The sequence below is a fragment of the Zeus faber genome (genome assembly GCF_960531495.2).
Source record: "Zeus faber genome assembly, chromosome: 12".
NCBI classification, from domain to species: Eukaryota; Metazoa; Chordata; class Actinopteri; order Zeiformes; family Zeidae; genus Zeus; species Zeus faber.
Window position 1 is genome coordinate 10,211,472 of NC_137196.1, and position 12,500 is coordinate 10,223,971.

At 46.9% G+C, this 12,500-nt stretch overlaps 1 protein-coding gene across 1 annotated transcript in view; it reads left to right on the plus strand.

Annotated features, from left to right (window-relative positions):
• Positions 1 to 5,947: 5,947 nt before the first annotated feature.
• Positions 5,948 to 12,500, plus strand: part of LOC307238052 (receptor-type tyrosine-protein phosphatase S-like) — a 54,179-nt gene continuing 47,626 nt past the window's right edge. Inside the window, exons 1-3 of the mRNA XM_080010897.1 lie at positions 5,948 to 6,066; positions 9,671 to 9,816; positions 10,714 to 10,855. The gene's annotated coding sequence lies outside the window, so the exon portion shown is untranslated. The remainder of the gene's footprint in view (positions 6,067 to 9,670; positions 9,817 to 10,713; positions 10,856 to 12,500) is intronic.

Sequence of the window (12,500 nt, forward strand, 5' to 3'; positions counted from 1 at the left end):
GTAATCTCATTAGGAATATCCTGTCGTCAGTGTCGTAAATGATTTAATAAATGAGAGGGAAATATAGCCCAGACATAGCCAGAATATACTGCCACACACTGAAATATACCGCTAATACCCAAATTCTATATATTTGCCAGGACCAGATGGTAGGCCTCCGTATCCAGATGCTTCCCTCTCTCTCTCTCTCTCTCTCTCTCTCTCTCTCTCTCTCTCTCTCTCTCTCTCCAGCCATGTGTGCATGTGTGTCCATCTGACCTTGGAGCGAGACCTTGGAGGTGCGTGGGCGAGGCCCCCGTGGCTCCACGCTGACATAGAGCTGGAGAGATTGAGGTCAGAGAGCGAGAGAAAGAGAGACAGAGACAGAGACAGAGAGAGACAAAAAGAGACAGGGAGGAAGAAAATAGAAAAAAAAAAAAAAAAGAGGTGCCTCTGGTCATGGTCTTCTCTCCATCACCTTTCCTCCGCTCCACAATTGTGGCTTTTTCATCAGTGTGAGTTCAAAACACCAAGAGTGTGTGTGTGTGTGTGTGTGTGTGTGCGTGCGTGCGTGCGTGCGTGCGTGTGTGTGTGTGTGTGTGTGAGCGTCTGAGAGAACTTTCTAGGAGAAGACACACACACACACACACACACACACACACACACACACACACACACACACACACACACACACACACACACATACACCATAACTGATAGTATTTCAGGGTCATCCTGTTAAAGTTGCTTTTGATACCTTGCTGGATGTAGCCGGTCGACAAGAGAACTATCTAGGACTATCTCGAACCTCAAAAGTGGACCTTGTCATCACTTACTCCACAATTTCTGCTTTGCCAAATTCATTTGCCAAGTGTTTTGTTCTTCTTCTTTTTTGGAAATAAATAGAAACATTTGTATTCCTAAATTCACAAAAAGAAAGAAAGAAAGAAAGAATTAAATAAATATTTAACTCCTTTGTATTTTACTACTTTTTCTTACGTAAGCTATGATATTGCCCACTAGGGTATTATTAAGTTATAACTGCACTACAGCATGGATTAATTGAAACGCCACTAGATGCCATTCTTTACCTTTTATTTTATTGGGGTGGGGTGGTGTAGGGCGCGGTCCTAACCTGGCTCTGGCAACATCACCCAAAATAGGAATATAATCCGCACACCCCGACACTCTGCGGCACGGCGGCGGCATTAGGGGCGAAACATTTTGTTCGAGGCAGCCGGCAGACAAATTTAAATTCAGGGGTGCGAGGAGTCACTCCGTTTGAGTGACAGGTGTGTTTTCTTATTAAAGAGGGAACCTCAGAGTTTTTTCTCTTTTCTCTCTCTCTCTCTCTCTCTCTCTCTCTCTCTTCATTTTGCGGCTAAAAATACAACCTGGGTGGCGCGGCGGCTCCGCCCGCCTGCAGTAAACCTTTCTGATCCCCGGGTTTTGTGTGGGTTTGAGTTCTGCGCTTGTTTGGGAGTGAAAGCGTCGGGAGTCAGTACCCCATGATGCTTCACCATCTGCCGTACTTTTCTGTGTGTGTGTGTGTGTGTGTGTGTGTGTGTGTGTGTGTGTGTGTGTTTGTGCGTGCGTGCATGCGGGGCCCCTGCAACGACAGGGCTCGCTCTATCAACTTGAGGAGGAAGTCCTCGTTCTCAGCTGCTCCTGGCGTCGTCGCCCGTTATGATCCGAGGAATTATCAACCCCGATCAGTCGTCGACATTTTCATTACGTTTTTTTTTGCCCTTTTGTTTCGCCCATAAATCCACTCGGCGATCACACCTGCTGAGCGACAACAAATGGTCGACGATTCCACTATTTGTTGAGCCTCTCTCTCCAGTTCGTAGTAAACACGCAGTATTTAATTCAAGCACTGTGTAATTTGGCGTAATTACTGTACAATTAAAGTGGCGTACGAAGGCGCTCTCAGGTGCTCCGTCTCCTAGCGAGGAAAAAAAAAAAAAAAAAAAAAAAAAGATCCGTTTTTTTTTTTTTCCTTTCACGAGAGCTAGCCGGCGGATGGTGGTTGTCATGGAGACAGGGCCTTGAGAGACCATCTCAGCCCACTTGCAGTGAAAGGCACGCTGGGTAAGGGGAGGAGGACGGCGGCGGTGGCAGCGGCGAGGTGAGGTGAGAAAAACAAAACATGTCATCTTCTTCCCGGGGCCTCGGCGAAGCAGGGATGATTGAATCCCGGCTAAACAATGTCATTTCGTCGGCCGTATCGGGCGTAATGACGGGTGTACATTATCGCGCGCCAGGCCGGGGTGTCATTAGCTGCCAAACTAAATAGCACCTGCACACCTATCTGTCCGTCTGACTCACCGTCCGGCTCCCAAGGATGTAACGGTAGCTGCTGTGGAGTGGTCAATGAGGACACGCTACGGTGTCTCCATAGAGCTATAGAATACACTGTATATTTACCATTGTTACGCAGCTCTGCGGAATACTCGATTCTGATCGTGGCGAGCAGTGATTTCTGAATAATGACCATTTCCCCCTGCCGGTATTTAGCGTATCACTCCACCGACACGCCGCTGCTAAAAGTAGCTGTCAGCGGAATCTTGTCACGCTACACTGGAATACTTGGAAGAGATGAATGCGGATATGTCAAACTTAACATTTATAACAATAAAAAAGGTAGGCTTTGGTTTTGTAGGGAGAATAGTTTGCTACGTTGTTGGAGTGTTAGCTACATTCTTGTTGTTGTTGTTGTTGTTGCTTGGCTGTTGTTGTTATGGACTGTTTACCCCAGAGGACGCGAACAAGCGGAAGCTTTGCAGTTGCTGCACGCCGCCTCCGCGCTCGGCAGCACTGCTAGTTCTAATATCATTTCAAATCAATATTTCCTCTCAATGATTTACAGAAGGAATTCTGTGTCACAATTTACAAATGAATGTAAAGAAAATCTACAAAAAAATTGAATGATATCCACAAATAAATGTAATGCAATCCACAAATCTTACAAGATCTAAAAGATAAACATATCTCTGGATATAAAAATAAAAGCGCAGAATAAAGAAAGCAAAGCAATCCACAACGGAATCATGCATTTGAAGGGGTGTGCATAAGCGTTTGAAAGTTGAAAGTGATAAATACATATGAAAATTTATATTCAATCACATGCAAGTCTTCCATTTATTTGTTTAAATGTGTTTTACAGCACAAGTAAAGACATAATTTATGTGACACAGAATTATTTCCATATTTATTTATTAAGTAGCCGCGTAATGAGTGGGTATACATCAGTGATTGTCAGGTGTTAATGTGCGATAATGACCGGCTGGCTGCAGGTTATTTCTATATATCCCTTACATATAGTGTGTATATATATATATATATATATATATATATATATATAATTTTTTTTTTTTTTTTTACTATATATATTATATTATTATAATATAATAATATAATTGTATATATAATATATATATATATATATATTTTTTTTTATTTTATTAAGTATAATTGGACTCAACACACAGGTCAAAACGTCCTGCTTCCTTGTAAATCTCCCGAAATCCACCAACAGGACATCACATTACATTAAGTAAGCTCACACTTGATGTTGGGCAAGGAAGACGAGGGGGGTCAATGGCAAAAGCAGACGTTAGCTTGAGTGGCCCCCGTCCCCAGGCCCCCAGCCCCGGTCCCGGCACCCGGCCCGGGCCCCTGGCCCTGGCCCTGGCCCTGGCCTTTTGTTGTTTTCCTCTGTATCTGTATCGTGTTTGGGCTGCCTGGGATGCTTTTAAATCCCTTTGTTTTTGAACTGTGTCAATGGACCAACAACAGCTGGAGCAGTCGGTTGCTGCAGCAGCGAGGGGGTGGCGGGTTGGGGGGAGAGAGGAGGAAGAGGATTTGGGATTCCAGCCGGGCGGGGCAGGCGGGGTGAGGGAAGGGAGACGTCCGAAGAGAAACGGAGTGAGGGGAGACCAGGAACCGAGTCAGAGAGAGAGAGAGAGAGAGAGAGAGAGTTTAGAAAAGCGGGAGAGACTAATGGGAGGGGGGACGGACGGACGGAAATAAGATTAAGGATTAGGGAGAGGGTGTGGGAGCGAGGGAGGGAGGACGTGACTGCGGTGAAGGTATAGAGTGGAGGGCTTAGTCAGCAGGTGAAACACAAAGGGGGAGGGAAAAGCCGAGCTGAAAACCACAGATTGGGCTTACGTCGGGGTCGCGGGCGGAAACACACAGATGCCGGGAGTTCAGCGCAGGACAGCGAGAACGAGGGAACGGGAGGAGGAGGAGGATGAGGAGGATGAGGAGGATGAGGAGGAGGGGTGGGGAGGGAATCGGGCCATTCATTTTAAATGGTGTAGAGCGGTCGATAGAATAAACAATGGCATGTTGTTCAAACACCTCTGTGGAATATGTGAATAAAACTCAACCGATTGATTAATCGGTCTATTGATTAATCGATCGAACGCTTCCCCTCTCAGCATCCGCTCGCGTCCAGTGGACATCCGCCCGCGCATCTTTGTTAGAGGAGAATTTAAATGGCTGCCGATGAGGCTCGAATTAGCTCTAATCAGATTTTCTTTCGCTCGTTCCTTATCGCGAGTCGGTCAATTTCAGAGAGGACGCTGAAAGCTTTCCTATTCATCGTCCGCCGTTTAGTCGCCGTCAAAGAAGGCGGCTGGGAGACCGGGGCTGGCGGAGGAACCGCGTGCACCTCGAAATCACACAGACGGCGGAGTTTTTACATGACATCACATTTTACTTGAGCTATTCATAGCGCCACAAATCTGTCCGACTAATGTGTTTGAGCGGGTCATCAAGTCAAGAAGTGATTTAAGGATTCTATGAATACTGTATGTAACTTGCCTGGACTGATGCTGTGTGTGTGTGTGTGTGTGTGTGTGTGTGTGTGTGTGTGTGTGTGTGTGTGTGTGTGTGTGTGTGTGTGTGTGTGTGTGTGAATGCGCATATTTCAGCCCACATGGCTGTAAATGAGCTGGAGCACATGTGTCCCTCCCTCTGCACCCGTATTTAAAATGATTATTAACGTGGGTGTGATGAGGACCGGGTGTGACAAAGCCGCTCCTCTCCCCACCTGCGCTGGGGCACATTAAGCATGGGGGGAGGGGGCGGGGGGGTGCGCCTGAGGAACTGAGGAGTTATTGAGTCCCAGACAGACAGACAGACAGCGCTCAATTATGCCCACGCCGCCAGATGTGATCTTATGAGCGAGAGAAGGAGGCCAGAGAGAGCGATGACATAGAATATGGAGACAGAGGCATCCCCGCCCACTAGGATTAGGACGGGGCGGGGTGGGGCGGTGGTTATTAAAGCAGGGTCCTGTGATATAGTTGGGTCTTAGCGAATTCACCACATTCGCTCACACGTACTTTCACTGACCCTAATCCTCTTTGTTTAAGTGTTTTCCATTACTGCAGCATACTCTGCCGGCATTATTGTATTAACACTTTTATGTGCCACCAGTGCAGTAAAACAATTTTGGTGCTAAGAGGGGCTCAAGTGAAATAGAATTATTGGAGTTGACTGAAAAAGTATCATTGTGGTTCATTTCACGGCTGGCTGGCGGAGGAGCCCTGTTAATACACAAGCGGGGAAGAAAGGAAAAACGGTTTTGCTGGGCTTCTCGCCGTAAGGTTTTTTTGAGCCGCGACTCCATTGTTCTGGTAATAATTCAGGCCAAACCGGGCCCACTTGAGCGGTTAATCCCAATTTGGGAAGTGTCCTGGCTAAAGAAAAAAAAAGAAGACTTAATCCCATATAACCATGAAATCCTCTGTCATTTCCTTCATGGAAATGTTTTCTTTTATATCCATGTAAATGCGGTACGTTTCCCCGCTCTGACTTTTCTAACCCGTGCCTTCTTTTTCTCCTTTATGTTTCCAGAGTGCCTACACCTGTTGAGCCAAACCCCACCCTCCCCCATCACCTCCCCCTTCGCCCCCTACGTCTCCGACCGGCCAGTGGCGGGAACCATGACAGGCAGAGTCCAATGCGCCCGGAGCGGGAGGCTCGTCCCGGGGCTCGGCCTCAGACCGCCTCCCACCGACCTGCTGCTGCTTTTCCTCCTCGTCGCCTCTTTGGGCAACGTGTGCGAAGCCCTAGGTAATGGCGGTCCAGCGGTGGCCCGAAGCTCTCGTAACACATTAACCGATGAACCGATTAATCGCTCAGTTCCGTTTGGTCTTCATAAATTGACCGACTGATAGGTCTGTTCACTGTTGTCTAAACCTATGTGTGTATCCGTCAGTTTATCAGTGTGTTTCCATGAACGTCGGTCGCTGGGGTGCAAACCTGTCTCTTAATGCACATAGCTACACCTCCCCCTCCAATATGTAGGGCGAAGACATCAGTACATCACCGTAGGCCCGGCCAGCGTAGTTAACGTGGCCTGATACGCTAGGAGAGCTTGCTGGCATGTTCCTCATCATCTCCATGATTAGAAAATTTCCAGAGAGGACTGCACGCAGACGGGCACGCACACACACACATAAGCGCACACACATGCACCAGACCGACGGAGCAAATTGCCATTACGCAAAAGCAGGTTTCGTAAATTGACACGGTGCCAAAGATAGAGATAACTGCATTGACCATGAGAGGACGGGGCCAAAGTCTGGTCAATTTTCCACTCGTCTCCCGCTCATCCGACCAATTTCAGTTCGGGGCTCTCGAAAAACGATCGATCGTCACCGGTGAAATATTAATGTTCCCGCCAAACAGGTAAAGATGACACGGGGATAAGACAGCGTCGGAGAAACAGATCTGAAACCAAGTTGAAACCTTGTTGTTTCAGAGATGCGGCTCCTCTTTTCCCGAGGGGCTTTCCGCAACTTTCCAATTGGAATCGGCGCCGTGCTTTTAAAAAAGGGTTACGTGCGGCGGCGGTGCTGGTGGGGGGCGCCACTTTTTTGGCCACAGGATTGGCGTCGGAGAGCAGATTATAAAACACTAAGGAGTAAAATGTAATCTCTTGTGCGGGATAAAGAAACAAACCTTATTGGGAAGCCCATAGCGGCAGAGGAAAAAATACCAAATTTTCTGCATGACATTTTGGGCTTTTGTTATTTTCCCTTTTTTTCCCCCCATTGGTGGCAGCAGAACAGACACTTTGCTTGACGCTCTCTGTGTGCTGCATAACAGTGTAATAGGCAGGGAATAACCCATGGCCTTGAATGCCAAATGACGAGGTATATTTGAATTTGTTCTAATTGAGTATTCCGACTCCGGTTCGCAGCGCCATGGAAAGCATAAAATTAAGCCTCTTTATTTGACGGAGTAGGAGTGTAGGTAGTTCAGCTGCGAAATGACTAAAACTGCCTTATCGGCCACGGGAGTGTCTCCGCGGCTGTTAGCGGCGCGCTATTCAAGTTTATTGTCGGGGGAAATGGATGGCAGTCCGTTGCGTGCGGCTGGAGCGTCTACTCGCGCGGTTTTTGTTGGTCCTTCCTTCCTGCGCCTCGTCTCTCCGGCTGAAGTGAATCAACACAGCGGGGACCTCGCCCACCCAGACAAGGGATGGGGAGTGGGAGTGGGAGGTGGGAGCCACGTTGCTATGGTGAGGGGTCAGCCAGACTTAACACCCCCCGCGATGGATAAAAAAAAAAAAAAACACATTCCGTCGCCGAGGAGGAGTTAAGCCGGGCGCCATGGCAACCAAACCGCAGATGGAACCAAGGCCAACATGGAATAGAACGCTGGCTTAATACAGATAGATAGATAGATAGATAGATAGATAGATAGATAGATAGATAGATAGATAGATAGATAGATAGATAGATAGATAGATAGATAGATAGATAGATAGATAGATAGATAGATAGATAGATAGATTTTGCATGATCCAATTAAGCCAGTTGGTAAAATGTTTAGGCTGTCAACACGAGGGGATGTTGTGCAAGTCGTACTACAAAGGGAAGAGATCAGATTAGTGCCCAGAGGTGCCTGTCGCCCCCCCCCCCCTTGAAAAAATATCTCCCCGAAGATCTGATATAAATCCATATCTGTCAAGGTTGGGATTTCAAAATAAGGGTCATTTTCCGCCCCCAGAAATTTTTTATAGGGTGCCCCTGGGTCCAGATGGGGCCACTGAAAATCTTGGGGTAGCACACCGTTGGGAGGAGGAGGGGGGTGACTGAGAATTTTTTTTTGTTTCATTCACTCAGGAAACAGAGGAACATAAATACATCTACAATAAAAACCCAGTTAGTATTGTTTTAGGTTTTTTTTAGAAAGATTAAAAATACGGGAGATTTAGGGGGGAAAAAAAAAACAAAAAAGGGAGGACAGCGGGAGAGATGGGTAAATAAAGGAGAGGGAGGGTTGACAGGTATGTATAAGTCTCAAATCACATTGTCTTCCGGGGAAACGACCGAAATGCCTCAATACACTGCGTTCATAAAAATAACAGAAGCGGCGATTACAGCCCCACGGTTCGACCCGACGAACGAACAGCAACAACAATAACAACAAAACAAATAAAAAGGCTATTAATACATTTAAAGCAATTATTGAGTGTGAATTCGTGGCCCGGCACTTCCACTCCCGTCTGTGCAGCGGTGTGTTGGTGTGTCAGGCCAATCTGTGCCGAATGCAGCCTGCCGCAGGGAGAGACGGAGAGAGAGAGAGAGAGAGACACGAGAGACGAGAGAGAGAAAGATGGAGAGTTGCTCCTCCGAAGCCCGGACCCATCTTTTATTTATGACCCGCAGGAAGTCCTTCAGTGTGTCCTCTAGATGATACCACAGGAATAAGCACAACACGCTGTCACCAGATCAAGTCTAGGCATAGGCCACTGGGTAACCTGACAGTGGGAGGGTTGTGGAGCCTGTTTCAATCCGATCGATTTTGACGATTCCATTGTTGACGGAAAACGGCCTCCGGTTATACGGTTTCAGTTTGCGGTGCCTGTTTTTGTTTACCTTTTATTTCTTCCGTAGGAGGAAGAAAAATCCAGATTTTTTGATTAGGGTTTAAATTGGGATTTGGGAGGTGGGTGGACCCTACTTTCCATATTTTGTAAACCTATTCAAGTATTTTTTTTTTTGTGAAAGGTCAAACAATGTCAAATTTATGCAACATAATGCATCTTGCTCTCGAAACCGCTGATATCGATTGTACCGTAATTGCACTACAGTCGCACAAGAAAGATTTGCGAAGTCAAGTTGACAGTATTCAAGTTATTTTTTTATTTTTATGAAAAATAAAACATCTGGGAAAAAAAGGATGCTTTGTGATTAATCTCTCTATCACTTTGGACCAGTGGTATTGAAAGTACCATAATTGCACTAATAGTCATGCAACAAAAATGTCATGGTGACAATGGAACACTTATAACTCAGGATCAGTGGGAATTTCATGGAGTCCTCAAAGTCATCAGTTAAGTTATCAGTATTTGAATGGCCTGTCATATGCTCATCATCTCATTTATCGGTCATCTTGACCGTCTTTGCAGTTTGGAGTAGGGTAAGACGTGACATGATGTAATAACCCGGAAGCTCTGAGAAGCCCAATTGTTTTCCTTAAAGTATGAAAGACCTGTGTGATTCTATGCAAATTACGTCCTTATTTCTCAGTAAAACACAACCATCAAATCATATTTTAACTTGAATGAAGAGCATTGTTTTTCTTCATATTTCCCTTTATAATTATCTCTCTCTCCTATCCACCCATTGCCCATTTCCTCTCCCTCTCTCCCAAACAACCTCAGCTCCTCCGAAGTTCACCAAGATTCCCACGGACCAGATCGGCGTCTCGGGAGGCGTGGCGTCGTTCGTGTGCCAGGCCTCAGGCGACCCCAAGCCGCTCGTCATCTGGAACAAGAAGGGCAAGAAAGTCAACTCCCAGCGTATCGAGGTGGTTGTCACAATGCACGGCTACTGCTGTCACAGCACCATTTTATGCCCGTAATGACTATTATTTAATTGAAAGGTCATTTAGATTAAACCTATAGCAATTCTATAATGCTATTATTTGGTTTATAGCATCTATCTTATATTTTATGATCTTTTTTGCTCTCGTTTTATTGGTTTTTTTTTCTCGACATTAATTATTTCATTATTTTCCTTGAATTTTTATTATCCAGTTTCAGTATAATAATCCACTTATTATAATCCACTTCAGCATTCTATATAGTCTAACACCATTTTGTTAAGCAAACAGAAATGACAATAAAGTAAAAAGAACAAAGGAAATGGAACAAATCAAAGCAGCCAGAGCACGATTCTCACAGCAATTAAAACAGAAATAAATATATAACGCCTAATTGCGGCATCAAACAAATCATATTGCATTCAGATAGCACGTCAGATTAAAAAAAATCCCTTAAAAAAAACAACTTTAATAATGAGTTAATAATGTTTCCTCAAATTATAAACGTAGAACAGTCATTTTTTATATGTAGATGGATGTGCTGTGTTGGTTCTGTCTTCCCTGTGGGAGAGATCACACTCCTCCTTTAACGGGGGGACCCGGGTTCACACCCACGTCATAGCTGGCGTCAGGTACCCATAAGTGAGTCACCCAACCCCAAAGACCTCCATCGGGGCTGGGGGTGGGGTTGCAGGGGTCCGGAATTACACAATGCCGAATAAAATTGAATTGTGTGTGACGTTATTACTGTTTATGAGTTCAAACAAGCGCCGGACAAGGTCTCGAGTAAGTGGCGTTATAGGCTATTTTTCTGTCCTTTATAAATCTTTTGGGGGCCATTTTTATGACTGTGTGTCATCGTCCCCTCTCCCTCCGGTGCAGACTATAGAGTTTGATGATGGCGCGGCAGCCGTGCTGAGGATCCAACCCCTGAGAGCGCCCAGAGACGAGAACATCTACGAGTGCGTGGCGCGTAACAGCGAAGGGGAGGTGGCCGTCACCGCCAAGCTGGCCATCATCAGGGGTAAGACCTTCCACCGCCGCAACCCCATCTTTTGCAGCTTGAGTGGTGCATTCCTCACACACACACACACACACACACGCACACGCACACACAGACACACACGCACACACATGCACACACACACACACACACACACACACACACACACACACACACACACACACACACACACACACACACACACACACACACACACACACACACACACACACACACACACACTCACACACACCTATCTCGGTGTGCTCTGTCCCTTGCTCCCGAGGCTGTCAGCTGCGGATTAGAGACTGCAGCCAAAGCCACACCCTGCACCCTCCTCCCCACCCCACGGTAAACTGCTCTTTTCATAGTCCCTTCCAGCGAGGCTCGGAGCCTTTTTGGCCAAACTGGTTGCAGGAGCGTGGTCAGGGTTGTAGGCGGTGGAGGGGTGGCTGTCCACAGGCACTTCCAGTCTCGTCTCCCCAGCTTCTCTTGTTGAGCTCGCCGGTCAGAGCGAGGGTGTTAATCTTAATGTCCGCTGTCTACTTGGTGGTAAACTTATCTAACGCGGTTGCTCTAAGAGCTAAGGGCCAACCACGTGGTGTGGCCAGGCGCCTGAGATCTGGGCGCGCTCGCCCTGCGCCAAGCCGTCTGTCCGTCCATGTCAGGAAAGGGGATGGATGGCATGGGTCGGGATTAGACTTTGCTTTGGCAGGAGAGCCAGGTAGTTGAGGAAGAGACAGTGGAAGAGACCAAGGGTGAGGGATGGGGGAGCCGGGACAGGGCAGGGTGGTGAAACAATATAAAGATATGAAATGGGATGTGATCGGGCCGGGGGGGGGTGTAAAATTCGAGGGAGATGGAGGAGAAACGAAGCACTGGCAGCGCCGTGTGGTGAGCAGAAGGCTCATAGCTGGGGGAATAGTCTCCTGTCCATCTGTTACCGTCATCGCTACACACACAGCCCCAATCTACAGCACATTAGCACATAAACTCTACACCTCCAGGGCATGTCTCCGTGCGACTGCCTGGGTGTGTATGTGTGTGTGTACCAATGCAAGTTTGTGTGCGTCCATGTGTGGCCTGTTTTTTGCTGAAGTTATATTATTTTGAAGTAGTACCTGGAATGCCATGTTACCCTAAGTGACAACGGAATGAGTTGTTCCCCCAAGTTCAGCCGATGTGCGCTGAGGAGTGAGGGGGTATCCGAATGCAATAAAAATGAACCAGTTATACCAATTACATTCGGAAGTTTTAACGCTGCGAGCGCTCGGTCAGAACCCAAGGGGCGGCGAGTCACAGAAAGATTAAAAGGGGTCCCCCGAATAATAATAGAGAGAACTGACTACAGTATCATCGTGCTCCAGGCTATTTTTATATGGCAAAAAGAAAGTAATAAGATCCTCCCGTTCTATGGCAGGCTAAATAATGCATTCTTTCCTGGTAAGTATAGTAAACGACTTGACAAAGTGCACAGTAGCCGGGCAGAGCTTGCGTCATCCTGTGTCGGCTCTCTGTCAGAAGCGATGGTTCCCCCAGAGGGGCAGTCTGAGGAGCATTACTTCAGTCAGGACGGCTCCCATTCATTAGCCACAACCATCCACTCCGCGGCTAATTCGTCATCCACTTCCGACCCCCCGTTCGTCGTCCGCCAGCTTGTTACCTG